The sequence below is a fragment of the Helianthus annuus genome, chromosome 15 (assembly GCF_002127325.2).
Source record: "Helianthus annuus cultivar XRQ/B chromosome 15, HanXRQr2.0-SUNRISE, whole genome shotgun sequence".
NCBI lineage: Eukaryota > Viridiplantae > Streptophyta > Magnoliopsida > Asterales > Asteraceae > Helianthus > Helianthus annuus.
In genome coordinates this window covers 7,058,227-7,077,783 of record NC_035447.2, presented here as the reverse complement: position 1 = coordinate 7,077,783, position 19,557 = coordinate 7,058,227, and the positions used below count along the sequence as shown (strand labels likewise).

The following is a 19,557-nucleotide window of genomic DNA, read 5'->3' as shown; positions in this document are numbered from 1 at the left end:
GTTTTGAAAGGGTGATGAAATGTGAAAAGATGAAAGGGTTTATATATATAGAGGGTAGAGGAAGACGACGAAAAGGGAAAGTGGAGTGTGGGCCCAGGCGCAGCCAAAGTAGTAAGCCAGCCAAGTTGACCACAACCTATTACTGACTCAATAATTTAATATTTCATATACATGGATCAACTTGATATTTTCGTGGTTAAGTTCAAAGTTGATCGATATTTATTAATGTTACTTGTATTTAACTATGAATACAATGATATATTAAATCATGGGTCAAGTTATTCTACAAAGTCTTCTAATTGTAAGAAGTGTAAGAAGGATTTATAGAGTGACAAGTGTCTAATAACCTAAAACTAAACCCACTACATCACCACCAAAAACCTAAACACCCCCCCCTCCCCCCCCCCCCCCGGGCAAAAAAAAAAAAAAACTATACCTCACAAAAAAACCCCCAAAAAACCTAAACCCCCCCCCACACCCCCAAAAAACCTAAAAAAAACCTAACAACCCCCCCCCCCCCTCGGCAAAAAAAAAAATTTTTTTTTTTTTTTAGGGTGGGTGATGGGGGGGGGTGGGGGTTTAGGTTTTTGGTGGTGGTGGATGTTTAAGGGTTTTTTTTTTTTTGTAGTGGGTTTTTTTGTGTAGTGGGTTTTTTTAGGTTATTGGACACTTGTCACTCTATAAATCCTTCTTACACTTCTTACAATTAGGATCCTTTGTATTTGATCCTAATCCATTAAATCATTAATGACTTCGATTCACTAGTGATAATCAGTCTTCTTGTTGCTAGTCCCACTGATGTTAAGTTTTATTGTACTAACCTTTTTTTTTTTTTTTGTATTGTAAGAAATCCGCTAATTGTAGACAAGAAATGCTCGGTTAAGGTAGTGTTTCGTTGAGTAACACCATTTGTATGATCTCATATTTGTTAAGGGTGTAGGGAGTGGTTAAACATGTGAAAGTGGTAAACTTTAAAATGGACCAATCAGAGAGTGCCACGTCAGAGAGGAGAAAAAGTTTAAACTTTGCTGTAAAGTGTTGGCAATGGTTAGACACTTGGTAAAGTGGTAAACTTTTTATAAAAAAAAAAAGAAAAAAGGTTTGATTGGTTAAAAATGGCATGGACCCCACTCCCCCACACACACTCTCTTCTTTCTCGCTTCGGTAATGGCTCACCGCCTTTAATGTTTTGCCGCAACCAAACTTGGTTGGCGGCGGTGTTTGCCGCGCGGCAAAAGGCTTTGCCGCCTTGAAACCGCTACCACACCGTATCCCCTAAGGACCAACAGCACATACTTTTGTGCCTGACACTAAGACTAAGAAATGGTAAGACATGCCCCTTTACCAATCCCTAGGTATATATGTGCATTTGTGACTGTAGAACATGATTAAAAAAAACCAAATCATTAGTTACTGGAAGAGATCATTGGAGCATTGCTATCAAAGAAGATCACTGGAGTATTGCTATCAAGAATGGTAGATTCCTAGAGAAAGTAGCAAAAAATGAAAGAAATAAAACATTAAATTTTGCGACCGCAAGATGGTGGTTGCAAGTTTGTGAATGCCAAGAGGTCGCAAAACAGTCACGAAAACAAAGGATGAGGCGGTCGCAAAACGGTTGCGACAAAAGGAAAGATGCTATAAAATCAAGACAGTCGCAAAGTTTGCAACTGCTTTTATGGTTACAAAATTGGTCGCAAAAAATGTAGTAGCGGTCGCAACTAGGTTGCAATAGGGCAATTGCGACGTGTGTTTTTCCGACCACATTTCCAGTCGCAACAAGGCAATTGCAACTATTTTGCGACCGTAAATGCAGTCGGTAATACCCAGTTTTCTAGTAGTGCAATCTTGTGTTATGTTAATTATACACCCAAGTACCCTAAAACCATTAAAACACTGGCGGTGTCTACTCACACGTACTCGAGAACCATGGACCCCACCTTTCACCCACCAATCACACACACCCTCAAACCACTCTCTCTCTCTCTCCAAACAATCACGGCAAAGGTTTGCCATGTCAAGTACCATAAGCCGAACCCTAGAGTTGTGGCGGCGGTGTTGTTGCATGGTTTCGAACCCTGAATGGGTTTGCGGCATGACGTCACCCCCCCCCCCCCCCCCCCCGCGGCCGCGGAACCACTCACATCAACCCGTAAAAAATACGCATGATTTTTTTAAAGTTTCGGATTAAACGCAACCCGTTTATCGAATTCCTCATCTTCAGAACCAAAAGTCATTTAGTAATATTACAAGCTAAATAATCTTAAAAGAAATCCAATTTATGTGTTTGTTTGTCCTCTTTAGTGAAAAAGACTCAAACCCACGATGCATTATTTAAGAGAAGCACGTTTAGAGTATATTTATTCTTTATTTAGGAATTTATGTTTTTGTTTATGATAATAACGAGGGAACGAATGACGATGGTTCCTAGTGAGAGTGTAAAACATAATTTGCTAGCAGCAAAGCCATGTTGACCACTTTGAGTCAAACACACACACCCTCGTGCAATGTCCTATTTTTTGTACTCAAGCTATAAAACCGGCTCTCAAGACCCCACAAAGAAAAGAGTATGGTAAACGATCGACAAAATTTGAGCACGAACTCCTTCAATTTAAAATAATAAATTCAAGTTTAAACTCGGCTCGTTTTGATTTACATGCCTAAAGTTTGAGTCTGACAGGATTTGAACTCTATACATAAAGTTCGAGTTCACCTTCTTTCAAACTTTATGTCTATAGTTTGAGTTTGTCTCATTTGAAACTGCGTCTGAATCTCAAGTTCAGCTAATACGCGAGATTTTTATTTTGAGCTTGGTTCATTTATTATTTATTATTTCTACAATTGTTTTATACCTTTGCATAAATTATTATCATCTGTACTATATTATAATACATTTAAAAATGACAAAAAGTAATTTAGCATAATTCTAAGAGTTTAAATATTTACAATATTTAAAACATATGGTACCATCATTTATAACATATTGTTGACTTTAAACTAACCTCTCAACATGATTATTATTAGACAATAACAATTTCATACGTTAATATTGATTTCAAAAAATTACACCATACAAACAAACGGGTATTTTATTCTCTTTAATGGGTTTGATATTGTTATATCTTTTTAATAAAAAAAAATAACATGCATGTTACATGATTATCATCATGTATTTTCCCCACCACATCCCGAGGGCACCCCTCTAGTAACAATATATATAGAGAGTGAGATAGAGAGTAAGGTTATTGTACAAATGAGCTTAAGATACTAGCTAAACGTGAGAAGTGAAGAAGAGATTTTTTTTCTTTTTTCTATCTTAGCAAGTGTGTATTTTAGTCTCAAAATCTAAAAAAATTAATTTATTTACACTACTAAAATAATTATACATAATTACTCTACTGGAGTAAATACACGAAAGAGTTTCTTAAGTTTTCAATCAAAGTAATAGTTAGATAGAGTTTCTAAAAAAAAATAATTTATTTACACTATTAATTTTTTCTTTTTTCTATCTTGTCAAGTGTGTATTTTAAGGTTTAGGGATTAGGGTTTAGTAATAGTTAGATAGAGTTTCTTAAGTTTTCAAACAAAGTAGAATTTTCTAATGATCCATATATATATATATATATATATATGTATATATATATATATATATATATATATATATATATATATATATATATATAGGGTTAGGTTCATTTGTGAACCTTTCCCTATTTGTGAACAAAAACGAACTCATCCTGGCCATTGATCTTGTTTAAAAATTAGAAGGGTAGGATTGTCATTAGACATTTAAACATTATTTTTTGTATAAATTTAATACAGTTTTGTTTTTGAATAATCTTAATCGGTTACCAGATATATCTAACCACCCTACAATCTTGCGATCTAAACATCAGATCATAAAAAGTCTTTTAACGATCATTCTTTTCTTCATTGATGCAATCGATTACACATCCTTTTATATCTCATACATATACCCTTCATTAAACTCAATTGAATCAAGAATAAAAAAACTGAACAAAAAGTTCGAAACTGAACAAAAAGTTTGATCCATTTTTTTCTCTTCTCCATATAAGAATTAGAAGCATACATCATCAGTTGAATCAGAATCGGTTTTTAATCACAATATCGATTAGATCAGAAGCGCACATCCATAGTGGAATCCTCTGAATCAGAAGGGAATAACCATTAACACGTAAGATTGAAACCATCTATTAATTTCCTATATTTTTGAATTTTATACGAATTTGTATAACTATGATGTTGATTTAAAAGCAAGGGTTATAGTTGGTGTTCATTAAATAACTTTTCTTATTTATAAAAATTATTTTTAGTAGCTTGTGATTGATTTTTGTCGATTCAGCCAATCGGACGTTTTATTAGTTAGGTTACGTCTATTAGTCTAGAATAATGTGTTCTTAAACCTTTTGTTTCTGTAACGAAGTGTGTAAAGAAATCGATTTGTAGTTAGGTTTTGTGACGGGGATGGGTTTAAGTTAGGGTTCATACACATATGTATTTTGTGTTGTTGTGGTCATTCGATTATACTCTGTTGTTGAACTTGGCTGTATACACACAATGATTGTAGAATATGTTATTGTACACATATGTATTAGTACCGGAGAGTTGTTTGCTTTAAATGTATGCTTAAATTGGTAGTTTGTTTTAAATGTATGCTTAAAATGGTATTAGTACATATATGTATAATAGTTTACTATGTTTGGTTGTCCATTGATTATGTTCATTTTACTATTCTACATACATGTACAATAGATTATTTTGTTTATTGATTATGCATTCTACATATATGTGGAGTCTTACCAACGACATGGCTACATATGTTTAGTATAAGCGAAACTGTTTACTTTTGTAATAATTACACATATGTACATTGGAAATATACATATATGTATAATCATAATATACATATATGGATAAGCTATGCCACATTCTAGACATGATATAACTTCAGTGTAACATTCTTATTAATTTATAGCTTTGTAGACCTTATAGGAACATTATATTTTAATTATATCACATTCTAGCAAAAACCTATAAATACATCAAATAATACACATGTATATCTAACTAAATAAACATATCGATGATAAAAAAGAAAAACCACAGTACACTTATTATGGAACATCGATTTAAACAAAAAAAAATTAATTAACTACAAACCCAAATGTGTAATATGTTTCCAAAAATAAAAACCATACATTAGATAAGCAAAAGCATAACAAGTTCTTAACTATTATGATAAACCAAATTGGATAGATATAATTATAAAAACAAAAGACTTCTTCGCTTTTTCATGTTCATTCGCTTCTTTCAAGATTCTTCACGGTGTATGTTTGCCGCACCGCATATATTTTCCGTAAAAGAGTCAGTTTGACTTTCTTTTTCGTTTTTGTTAGAGGAAACCCATTGTCATTTTTCCTTTGTTACTCCCATCCACATTTCCATGTACCTGCGGATGCATTATATAATTTAAGGATTAGACGATTTATAAGTGTGTTTTTACAAGCATGTTATACACACAGGTACAACTGCTTATAATACACATATGTACAAATGAGTTCTACATATGTGTATACACTAGCATTTTGTTTCAGAGTATTCAGTTTAGATACTAGTATACATATACGTTCAGTTTAGATACTAGTATACATATATGTTCAGAAAACTTGAATATATGAAGATTGCTCATATACAAACGAATTGTACACATATGTACAACTGCATTATACATAAGTGTATTAAATTATATGAAGATTGCTTCACTTCATTTTAGTATAAATTATACATTACAAAAGATACACATATAATTATAAAAATCCTAAACTACACACATCGGCTAGCAAATCAAATAAAATACCAAAATTTGAATCTTCAACCACAAAATAAACAATCTTTATTGACCAAAACAAGCATTTTAGAGGATGATTCTACTTAAACCCTAACTTTCAATGATGGGATTATACAATGGAGGATAAAGTAAAAGAGGAAAAATTTAATTAAAACCTAAATTATTACCTTCAATAACTCGCTGGAATGCTTGAGAATACCGTTTTAAAGATGCTTGCCGGAATGATCGTCGAAAAACGTCGACGAGGAAACGACCGTCGGAAAGGGAACGTGAGCGAGATTTTGGGTTCCGGAGAGATGATGTCGTTTGTATATAGATATGAAGAAACTGATTTTTGCTAGTTTTGAGGAATCATAATTCAAAATGGAAGTGACAGTTTCCCAAAATAAGAATATTATAGACCCAAAATTACACATATACCCCCATTTTAATTAGTTATATTCTCTAAATACATAATATAATTACAATTTTGCCATTAATTAAAATATGAAGATCTACAAAATCAATGGTACAGATTTGTTCATTTTGTTCACAAAAACACTATGGTTCACTCTAGAACCCTACCCTCAACATTCAATACAAAAAATTCTGAGATATCACAAAAACAGACGATATACACATGTGTACATCTCATTAAAAAGAGGGCAAAATTAGAATACACATGTGTACATCACATTTAAACAAATAATTATTTTATTAGTTGAATTAAGTTACATCTTTCCTAATCCTTGATTCGATTTGTGAGAGATTTATGCAATCAATTTAAGAGGATAATTGATTACTTGATTTGTGAGAGATTTATGCAATCAATTTAAGATTGAAATTACACATATACCCTTTTTGTATTTAATTAAATGGAAAAAATTAACCAAATAATTACCATCATGCCACTCACATTAATCTCAAGATCATAAAAATTAAGGGCCCAAATCAGTTCACGCAGTTCACTCTTGGGATTTTGTTCACGTTTGAACCTAATCCTGAATATTGATGTACACTTGTGAATTACTGTACACATATGTACGATGATGAGTACACATGTGTACTATTCTATTTATATCCAATTACACATGTGTATACCGTTGAAATATGAAGGTTACGTGGATCTTAAAAATCAAAATTTGAATTCTGATGATGAAATCTGAAATAAAAATTAAAATTGAAATCTAGTGATTTGTAGTTTGTTTTGATAATTATCTTACTAATAAATAAACATAATGTGGATAATGAATTTAAATTAGGAAAGATGTAACTTAATTCAATTATTAAAATAATGATTTAAATCTAATTTTTTATATAATTACAATCCTACCCTTAACAACTAAAAAGGAAATCAAGGGTCCATATCTGTTCATGCAGTTCACTCTTGGGAGGTTGTTCACGCTGGAACCCTACCCTATATATATATATATATATATATATATATATATATATATATATATATATATGAAATTATCAAAAATGACATATTGTTCTTTATAAAATGCAAGTTATATTTGTCATATATGTTTATTGAGAATTTTTATTTCTTCGTTAACGTTTGATGACTTTGCACTACAACTCTTTAAAAAAAATATTCGACAACGTGCGTAAAAAAAGTTTTGACAACATGTTAAAAAAGTTTTGACAACGTGCGTAAAAAAAAGTTTTGACAACGTGTGTAAAAAAATTTAACAACGTGCGTAAACATTTACACGAACTGAGTATGAGAACACCACTATGTAAAAAATAAATAAAAAAATGTTTTGACAACAAGCGTAAAAAAAGTTCTTTTACGCCCCTGGTCGCCGATAGGCCTGTAAACGAACCGAACGAACACGAACATAGGCATGTTCGTGTTCGTTCATTTAACTTTACACGAACACGAACACGAACATATAATCGAACACATTTTTTGTTCGTGTTCGTTCATTAAGAAATCGGGCATGTTCGTTTATGTTCGTTCGTTTAAAGCCTAAACGAACAGTTCACGAACATAAACGAACACAAATGAACATAAATAAAAATAAACTGAACATATTTAAATAAACATAAATTAACATGATTGAAGAAACAAGTCTAATACATTACATTTCATCCGAAAACACATCTAAATAAGGGTTCATAGATATACTAATTAGTTATGTTTATATAACTAGTTAGAAAACCTAATATTTATATAAATATAAGAGTAAATTGCCATTTTAGTCCTTGTGGTTCGGTCACTTTTGCCACTTTAGGTCAAAACTCAAAATTTTTGCATCTGGGTCCCTGTGGTTTCAGTTTTATTGCCATTTTGGTCCAAAAATGAAATCAGATCATATTTGTCTTATAAAATCCTGCAATTCTGTCATTTTCCTCAGAGGCAAATCATGTCATATTTGTCTTATAAAATATGATATTTATTTATAAAAAGAAATGATCATTTTGCCCTGCGGAAAATGACAAAATTTGCAGGATTTTATAGGACAAATATGACATGATTTCATTTTTGGACCAAAATGGCAATAAAACTGAAACCACAGGGACCCAGATGCAAAAAGTTTGAGTTTTGGACTAAAGTGGCAAAAGTGACCAAACCACAGGGACCAAAATGGCAGTTTACTCTAAATATATCTATTTACGTTTTTATTAAAATTTAAACGAACAAAAACGAACGTAAATAAACGAACGTTCACAAACATAAACGAACGAACATAAAAGAATGTTCACGAACATAAATGAACGAACACAAGGTGTGTTCATGCTCGTTCATTTAATTAAACGAACAAATTTTTTTATTCGTGTTCGTTCGTTTATTAAATAAAAGAACATAAACGAACATTCCGCCGAACAAGTTCATGAACGTTCGGTTAGTTTACAGGCCTAATTAATCGCCGACCCGAGCTCCTCTAAACATCACGCGTAAATCTAATTTTCAAACGTATGTAAAAAAGGAAGGCGTAAAATAATTTTTACGTACGTTTGAAAAATGTTTTTACGTAAGTTGTCGAATGTAAAATATTTTTTGCGCACGGTATCAAATGAAAAAAAAAATGTTTTTTACGCCTTGATCGTTGGTCCGAGCTCCTCTAAACGTCACGCGTAAGTCTATTTTTCAAACGTATGTAAAAACGGCACGAGTAAATGTTTAGTTTTTACATACGTATGAAAAATTGTTTCTCGTACATTGTCGAATGTAAAAAGAATTTCGCGCACAGTGTCGAATTTAAAAAAATGTTTTTTTATTACACATGATAAAAAACTGTTTTTTACGCACTTGATCGTTGGCCTGAGCTCCTCTAAACGTTTGTGGAATGTAAACGCTATGTTTTTTTCTTTGGTTTTCGTAGGTGTTGGGGCTTTTACGTTCAAACGACGAGGATAACTAACAAAAAATGAAGATCAAGGTCAGAGATTGAAGAAGTTTTCTTTTTATACATGTAGTGTAATTTTTTATAAAAAAACAAGTGTTATAATTAATTCTTTTTTTAAATAGATAAACGTAATTAACGTTAAAATGAAAAGTGATGTAGTCTATGATGTTTGATTGTCAGTTTGACAAGTTGACATTAATGGTACACAAGTCAAATTTTCCAAAATACCCTTCTTGTACTATTTATTCTTTTTAATCAATAAAATCACTACAAGACGAATCAAACTTAAACAATTCAATCCCAACCATTCATACATGAGAGATCTAGGGTGGATAATGGTTCCTACGGTTCTCGCATCTAAAGGTGGTTCCTATTTTACCCCATCCTATATATATATATATCTATATTAATGTATTAATAATTAATACTATATGTAAGTAATACTCTTGTTTTGACTCAGGAGCCATATTACGATCTCAATGTATGAAATTGCCTTCATACTGATTATAGACGCACTCCTTTCTCTACATATCACGGGAGTTTCACTCAGGGGCGGACCTGTGTGGTAGTGAGGGGTAGCCCGGGATACCCCTCAACTTTTTTGGCGGAGTGTAATTTTTTTTTTTTTTCTAAATCTTCGTTTTATTTATCAGGGATACCCCTAAGCATATGTTAGGATACCCCTAAGTATTGGTGAATATTAGGTGAAATGAAATTTTACCAGGAAAACGAAAATTTCCGGTACACAGAACTTGCAGAGGGACACCATTGAATGAAGAAGATGAAGTTATTTTAAGATGAAATAATATTATAGGAGCATTGGGGGAACGAAGGAAAAGTAAACAGGTGTTCCAAATGTCAGAAGTAATATTTAATCATTTGGTTAAATACTTATTTAATTTAATTAACTTATTGTAACCCTTACTTTTTTGTCTGTTTTTCACTGTATTTATTTACCATTTTATCTATACATAAGTTACTTGAAAATAACATGCACTCACAAAACACAATTTCCACAAAATCACATGCACTTTGTTTTTTTTTTTTTAAAACGGTGAAAATAATATATGGAAAATGTAAATAGTTCTTTTCAAATTTTTATTAGAGAGTAACTAACAAAGTATGGATTAAGAAAGATTGATTAACAATTCTGCATTTTAAAAATAGTTTCACAACACGCGTCTGTAACCTAGTAATTATATATACACACGCTAGTCGCACATGGCCCCTAAGGGTTCTCGAATAATCAAAGATGAGTCTAAGTAAAAGAAAATTTAAGGGCCTATTTTTACTAGCTGCACAGGGCCCTTTTGAGGTCCTCGAATTCTCAGGGATGGGATACCCCTGAATATTTTTTCTAGTTCCGCCACTGGTTTCACTTGCAGCAAGATGCTTTGTTAAGCTGTAGGTGAAAGGTGTACATATCTGCACACCAAAATTCCTATTTGCACTCTAAATCTTAGCTTTATATACGCCATGTATAGCTCTATACGCAGCTTATAGCCATATTTTTCAATTTCCAAGAGAATCTCTTATATGAAGTGGGAATTTGTCCCTTTATATACGTTGCGTATAGCCTTATACGCAGCGTATATAAAGGGATTTTTTTAAGAAACATTGTTATACATTATTTATCGTTTTAGCAAACTTTTATAATAAGTAATTTAAAAAAAATAATAAATAAAAAACATTGTTAAGTATTTTATCGTGTTGTATAATATAGGTCTCGTATAGGCCTATGGATGTAGTATCGTATCATATACTGTAGTATAAATCTCGTATAGGCCTATACGTGTAATATAATATTGTATCCTATCGTATCGTATCGTATAGTGTAGTAAAAAAAACATTGTTAAGTATTCTATATCTTATAGTATAGAGGGAATTGCAAGTTTTGTCCTTTATCTATATATCACAGTTCAGACAGTGTCCTTTATCTTTAAAATTGACGAGTTTTGTACTTATTGTTTTAAAATATTACATGGTATGTATTCTGGCCCTATCCTAGTTGATTTTTCTGTTATATCAGGTAACACAACGGTATTTTATTCTTTTTTTTTACCTATTTAGTTAAAAAAATTAATAAATAACACAGAATTAAATTTAATAAACTAATATAATATTACATATATATTTACACACACACAAACCTCTCTCTCCATCTCTACCCTCCCTCTCTCATCGGCCCTCCGCCGCTACCATAAACAACCACTGCCACCCGCCCCCACCAACCACCATCCCCACAGCTATCACAATCACAAAATCAACATATTCAACTGTCATTTGCCACCATCACAAAATCAACACCAAGCTTTTTTTATAAATCAATTAAAATCCTAATTCTTAAATTCAAAAACTACTATGCCTTTTTCTGTTCATATATTCTACTATAACTTAAAAGACAAAGTCGGTGGAAACCGCACCGACTTTGCCTCCCCCTCCCTAATACTTTCACGATGTTGCAAATTTAGTACCTAAACTACTACTCCATTTTACAAATAGATTGCTTTTGACATCCCAACTCTGTGGTAGTTTCCTTTCAACCCCAACTTTGTTATAGTTTCCTTCTTACCCTGAAAAACTTTATCAAATTTTATCTTTACCCTTTCTTAGCCCTTAAGTTTAGGAAATGCAATTTTTAACCACTTAACTTTTTATGAACTTTATAAATGCCACTTTCACCCCCATCGAGAGTTTTTGGCTTGGCGATATAAATTTGGGTTAGTCGGGTCGCGTATAATACGTTATGATTGTACGATATAAATTCGATTTACGTTACGTGTTGATCCAATCGCAATGCAACTATAGGATACATTGAGTTCAATCGGATACGTCAAAACGTGCATTTTCATATGGTTAACGCATCACATAATGCTTGAACTAATTCATTCGATATTTTCAAAGTACCCACGCTGCAACGCGTGCGGGTCTTATTACTAGTTATACATCTAAAATAAAAAGAACAGAGCATGTCACTCCACACCCAAAATGGCAACATCAACCTCATTTATCCATTTATAGAAACTCTCGATCCCTATTTATCCATTTACACAACACCAAATCTATACAACCCACTTCCAGATCCTCAAACCCCCCAACTCCAATTCCAATTTCACTAAAACCCCCAATTCTTGAACCCAAACCAACCGATCTAGAACTCCTCAACGACGACTCAATTTTGAAAAACGAAACAGGGTATGTTGAATATGACGACCTTGTTGACGGTGGTGCTGATTGTGGTTGACGATGACGGTAGCACTGATAGTGGTGGTGGTTGTGGAAACAAGTTGTGGTGGCGCAGATGGTGGTTGGTAGTGGTTGTCGGGGCGGTGTAGTGTAGAGGAGGGTTGTGGTGGTTGTGGTGGAATGAGAGTTATGGTGGTGGTATAGAGAAAGAGAGATGAAGTAGAGAGAATAAGAGTCTTCAATTATTTGTTTAGAGAGAGAAATAGTTGACTTGATATATACTTCTTTAATTTTTTCTTTATAATTTTTTAATTAATAGGGTAAAAAGATAATTATACCCTCATGTGCCTTGCACATGATTTAATTTAACAGAAAACTTAACTGGGTTTAGGTAAAAGGGCATACTCATCAATTTTAAAGGACACTGCCTAAAATGTGATATATAAATAAAGGACAAATTTGCAATTCACTCTATAGTATATAATATAGGTCTCGTATAGGCCTATGAATATAGTATCGTATCATATAGTGTAGTATAAATCTCGTATAGGCCGATACGTGTAATATAATATTGTATCCTATCGTATCGTATCCTATCGTATTGTATAGGTGTAGTATCGCATAATATCGTATCATATGGTGTAGTATAAGTCTTGTATAGGTCTCGTATAGACTTATAGGTCTCGTATAGGCCTATGGATGTAGTATAGGTCACACGAAGGGCTATAGGTGTAGTATACGTCCCGTATAGGACTATATGTGTAGTTTAGGTGTCGTATAGGTATATACTATACGCTACGCTACGGTACGGTACGTACGGTATGCTACGCTACATACGCTACGATACGATACGCTACGATACGCTATGATACGTTACGCGACGCTACGCTACGATACGATATGATACGCTACGCTACGATACGATACGATACGATACTACACATATACTACACATATAATACACATATACGTGACTTAAGTTATACTACGCTATACGATACGATACTACATCTATAGTTTTATACGAGGCCTATACGGGACCTTTACTATACGATACGATACCTATACACCTATACGGGACCTATACTACACTATACGATACGATACGATATCACACTTATAGGAACCTATACGAGACTTATACTATACACTATACGATATGATACTATACTATACTATACAATACGATGCAATACGATACGATAAGATACGATACTATAGAATACCATACAACACCCGTATAGGCCTATAGGCATATACAAGACCTATAAGGGACCTATAGAACACTTATACTACATTATTCAATACGATACGATAAGATATGATATTATATTACGCCTATAGGTCTACACGAGACCTAAACCACACCTATAGTCCTATGCGGGATCTATACTACACCTATAGGCCTAAGTGTTATATCGTATCCTATAGTATCATATCGTATTCTCGAATCATTTTTCTATTGAGTATATGGTGTGATAGGGACGTGCTACAACAAATGTGATTTACATTATGAAAATTTATATTTTCTTAGATTACGTCCTAACTCTACTTAATTTTTGATACGCATTCACAACCTATCTCAACCTAAAAATATATGTTTTGAACGAACTCTGTCACAAAAGAAATTAAGACATACTGTATATTTACTTTTTTAAGTTTAAATACTATAAGTTATTTGAGTGATTAAATTATTAGAGGTATTAGTTTGGGTTGCAACCTAGGTTGCTCCATTAACCTAGCCTGGTTGCCAACTTAGATTGATGTGAGTTTCTTTTTTAATTTTTTTAATTACTCAAACTTTTGTCTTATAGATGAACAACCTAACTTTAGATCACATAGTCTTATGTTACTATGTTACATCCATATAGATATTGTACTTTTGTAGGTTAAAACAAATTAAGGTGATTAATATTATTATTTTTTTAATAAAAAGAATATGACACATATGCAAGGGCGTAGCTTAAAAGGGGCCGGGAGGGGCGTCCGACCCCCCGAACTTTTCGCTCAGTAGTGTTATATATGTAGTTTTCGTATAGAAATTTTTGGGTATATACGTTTTCGACCTCCCGTTCTATAGAAATTTTTGGGTATATACGTTTTCGACCCCCCGCATTTTCATGGTCAAGCTTCGCCACTGCACATATGTAGTTTAGAGCGTATTAATAGTAAAGTTTTACGACTTTAAACTAGACACCAAAGGGCTTTTAGCCTAATAGTAAAAGGTGCATAAAGTAATGTCTCTCTATGAACTTGGAGCTTAATTGTGTAATAGACATTGGTGTAGAATGTGTGTTAACCGTCCCCGTCACCACCACCCAAAAAAAAAAACTTAAAACACTATCATATACACATTTGAGATAAACAATTTATATAACTTATAGATGACTAATTAACTTATCAAGTAGTGTTCGACTTTCCATCTAAAATAATATTTTGAAAACAAATTGTCAAACTAAACCTGTTTAATAGTCCATATGAATGTACGTGCATCCAGAGAGGTTTCAAATACCATGGACACATCGCAATCGCACCACCACACTTCCCAGTCGTATTTCTCTTGATACTTTTCCAAGATAATCGATTAATAAAAGAAAAAAAACATTAGAATAATTAGATTTTATATATACTTTTTTATTACTTTTATTAAAACGTGTTGAATTGGGTGCGTTAGGATTTCAATAATATGGTGCGTCAAGATTTTTAATGTGTCAGATAATTAAACGTTAGATTTTAACGGTGCATCAGAATTACAATTTATGAGTCTTTTTTTCTAACGGTAAACTTTATTAAAAGACCCCTAGCAAGAAGTTGGGCCGATCCAAGCAAAGAACAAATTACATTTAAAACGAAAAATTACACCCGTAACCCGTTCATCATTTTTAATTCAAAGAAAGCCCAATGCCTTTATATCTTTACAAATTTTGAGGATGAGCCCTATTTCATTCAAAAATGCGACCTCGTTCCTTATCTATATCTATAATCTATATCTATATCTATAATTTATATCTATAAGGCAAAGAATCAAATACAAATAAACTTAACATACTAAACATACAAATTGAAAGAAAAGTCAAAAAGACAAGGTGACATTTTTGTAAATACCACCAACTATCAAAGTTACTATACAAATGTGAACTCAACCAAAAATAACTAAAAACACAATTTTTTTTATAAAAAATCGCTACATTTTGTTACAAAAAAAATAAATAAAAAATAAAAATTTTGCTACTAAAAGTAGCGATTTTTTATAAAAAAAAATATTGTGTGTGTGCTTTTTTTTTAGATTTTTTTAGGTTTTTTGGGGGTTTAGTTTTTAGCATTTTAGCTTCGGTTGGGGGGGGGGGGGTTAGGTTTTTTTTAGGTTTTTTAGATACATTTGTAGAGTAACTTTGATAGTTATAGATAATTACAAAAATGTCACCTTGCCTTTTTGACTTTTCCTTCAATTTGTATATTTAGTATATTAAGATTATTTTTACAAGAACTTTCCCCATATCTATAATCTGTAATAAATCAAAACAAACTTAGACTACTTGGCATTCACTTAAAGGCAAAAGATCAAATACAAATAATCTTAACATACTAAACATACAAATTGAAGGAAAACCCAAAAAGACAAGGTGGCATTTTTGTAATTACCACCAACTATCAAAGTTACAACAAAAAATACCTAAAAAAACACAAATTTTTTTTTAACATTTTTTATTAAAAAATCGCTACATTTCATTAGCAAAAAAAAAAAAAAAAAATTTTTTTTTTGGCTGCTACTAAAAGTAGCGATTTTTTAATAAAAAATGTTAAAAAAATAAAATAAAATAATTTGTGTGTGTTTTTTTTATTTTTTTAGGTTTTTTGGGGGTTTAGTTTTTAGCATTTTAGCTTGGGTGGGGGGGGGTAGGTTTTTTTTAGGTTTTTGGGGGTGGGGGTGGGGGTTAGGTTTTTTTTTGGGGGGGGGGGGGGTTAGGTTTTTTTTAGGTTTTTTTGGGGAGGGGGGGGGGTTAGGTTTTTTTTGGGGGTGGGGGGAGTGGGTAGGTTTTTTTAGGTATATTTGTAGAGTAACTTTGATAGTTATTGATAATTACAAAAATGCCACCTTGTCTTTTTGAGTTTTCCTTCAATTTGTATGTTTAGTATGTTAAGATTATTTGTACAAGAACTTTACCCTTCACTTAAATCATTAGTTGCACATGGCATCCTATAAACTCCTGTTGAAAGAATTTAAGCGCTAAACCATGGAAGCAGTATTCCCATCTTGCCCTTATATTTAGCATGTTTATGGTCACATGTACGCAGTGGCGAAGCTTGACCCGAATGATGAGGGGGTCGAAAACGTATATACCCAAAAATTTCTATAGAACCAGGGGGTCGAAAACGTCTATACCCAAAAATTTCTATACGAAAACTATATATGTAACACTACTGAGCGAAAAGTTCGGGGCCGAGAACGCCGATGAAAACGTATAGAATGGGCCGAGAACGCAGATGAAAGTTGGTTGAGATAAGGAACAAGAATAGAAGACGTTGACTTTACTTGAAAATGTGAAGATTGAGATGTGTAAATTGAAGAGAATTATATGAAAGTAATTCATAGGATTTGAAAGACAGAATATATAAAAGATATTACATATTACATGGGATTCAAAATATATTCAATTTTCTAACCAACTTTCATATTTTCAAGTAAAGTCAACGTCTTCTCTTCTTGCAGGACAACTACTTGTTCTGCAGCTAGGGAATCATGACCATTTGGGCTAGTTGAAGATAAGAAGGTTATAGTAGATATAAATGGTTATGATGCATGATGGAGATTGTGAGGAGGAAGAAGGAGAACAGGAAGAAGGTGAGATTGATTTATATGTGGAGGTTGTTTGTAAACAAGAAGGGCCAAGGGGTGATGTTAATGATGTTAATAAGTATGTTGACTAATAAGTAATAACTAATCTGATTATAGAGTTTTTTGTTGGTTGGTTTAGCGGCTTGATGTTTTGATTGTAGATCATTTAATAGGGTATGTTCTAGGCTTGAGGATATGCTGGATAGTTTGTCGACTTTGCTTTCGGAAAATTCTGTGTCATTTATACATGATTTGGTTTAGTTGGCATTTGCGGCTATACACTTAGTTAATTCAAGATTTTGAATCGTATTATGTGTTTATTTTCTATGATTAAATTATGAGTAAATTACAAGTTTTGTCCTTTATGTTTGTACCAAATTGCAGGCGGTGTCCTTTGCCTTTAAAATTGATGAGTTTTGTACTTAATGTTTCAAAATCCTGCACGTTATGTCCTTTAGCCCTAACCTAGTTAAATTTTTCTGTCAAATTTTATCACACAAGGCTAGTTTAGTCTTTTTATAAAAAAATAACAAATATACAAAATTATTAGTATATATTATATGTATAAAAAAATCTTGTCTGCCTCTCTCTGTAGCTCTCTTTCTCTGTAGATCTCTCTCACTACCTCTCCCACCGCCACCATTAACCACCAACAGCCACCCTTAGCCACTACCCTCTACCACTCGCCAATATCACCATCACGCCACGATTCTCCTCGCTGAGACCCTAGTTGCGCCGCCGCCTTCATCTCACCATTACAGATCGACGAAACCCTAACCCCAAACTGATGCAACCCGTCCTCATCATCACATCCGACGTCGTTCAAATTTCCAGTTGCCGAAAACTGGAAGTTCTCCATGTTCAAAACAATAGACACAAGATTTGTTCTTGATGATTCGACAACTGTAAGTTGCTAATGTAGCATGATTCTTAACGATATCTGGCCCGTTTGCTTTTTCTATAACATTCTGTGAAGATTTTTGGGATCTGAGGGTAAGTTAGGGTTTTTAGAATTGGGGATTTGAATGGACTAGAGTCCGTTACGAAATTGGCGATTTTGTGGTCACAGGATTGTGGAGGTGGGGTTGTAGATCCAACATTGGTGGTGGTCACAGGCTTAGGCTTATGAAGGTGGTGGTAGTCAGGTCTTTGATCCACGAGTCCGGTTTAGAAACTTTCATGTAAATGCATATCAGGTGCTCACGAAATCCCCTTGTATGGTTAATGTTGTTGATACGGATGAAATGTGTAAAATGAAGATAATGTGGGAAATGAAGAAAATGTTCTTTTTTACTATTAAATGGAGTTGTTTTGTTGGTGGTGGTTTAGCAGGTAGGTGGGGGGCAGTGGGTGGGTGGTGGTTGTGGGTTGTAAAGAGGTGGGTGGTGATGGAGAGTAATTTACATAAAATGGTTAGGTATTTAGGTTATTTACATAATTAGTCCTTGAAATGGTGAATGACAAAATTGCCCTCATGTGCCTTGCACATGATCAGATTTAACAAAAAATTTTAACTAGGTTAGGGCTAAAGGACATAACGTGCAAGATTTTAAAACATTAAGTACAAAATTCATCAATTTTAAAGACAAAGGACACCGCCTGCAATTTGGTACAAACATAAAGGACAAAACTTGTAATTTACTCTTAAATTATTATATTTCAACTTTTGTGGTATATATCTTTACAATTTAATTGCAGATGTGAAGGATGTGGAACATGTGAAAAACATTGATTTGTTGGGTTCATTTGAAGATTATGTTCATAGGATTGGTCGAACTAAGGTTCAAAACCAACAGCACTACAAGCTGGGACAATGTTATATGATTTTTTCAGCTCCTTATTTTCTTAGCTCAGCTCAAAACAAATTGCAAAAAAGATTTTTAACTTTTTAAATAACTGACAAACATTTGACACCTTTACTACTAATCGGCCTATATTATATGATTTTCTCCCGTCATGAAAATGGCCCCAAATAAAAAATTGTGAATAAAAAACCATAGACCATACATGACATATGTATAACACAACCCACGTTATCAATATGCTTGTCATAAATTTTGACCCAGTCCAACTAAAGATGACAATCAAACCCGAACCTGATGGATAAATACGAAACCCGACACATTTGGGACGGGTTTGGGATTTAGTGATATACCCTTTTACTCGACCCAATTACCCTATAAAGTGTATCGTTTACCGATATAATTTTTTATACTTTATATATGTGTATATATATATATATATATGATACATCCATTTTTTATATATACGAGTATTTTAATTCTGTATACATTGTAGTTAGAGTTAAATGTCATTTTAGTCCATGTGGT

General features: G+C 32.9%; 1 long non-coding RNA gene across 1 annotated transcript; it reads left to right on the top strand.

Moving 5' to 3' along the window:
* Positions 1 to 17,721: 17,721 nt before the first annotated feature.
* Positions 17,722 to 18,528, top strand: LOC110910411. The gene is made up of 2 exons (XR_002576138.2): positions 17,722 to 18,132; positions 18,297 to 18,528. It is a non-coding gene; the product is annotated as an uncharacterized LOC110910411 (long non-coding RNA).
* Positions 18,529 to 19,557: the final 1,029 nt, after the last annotated feature.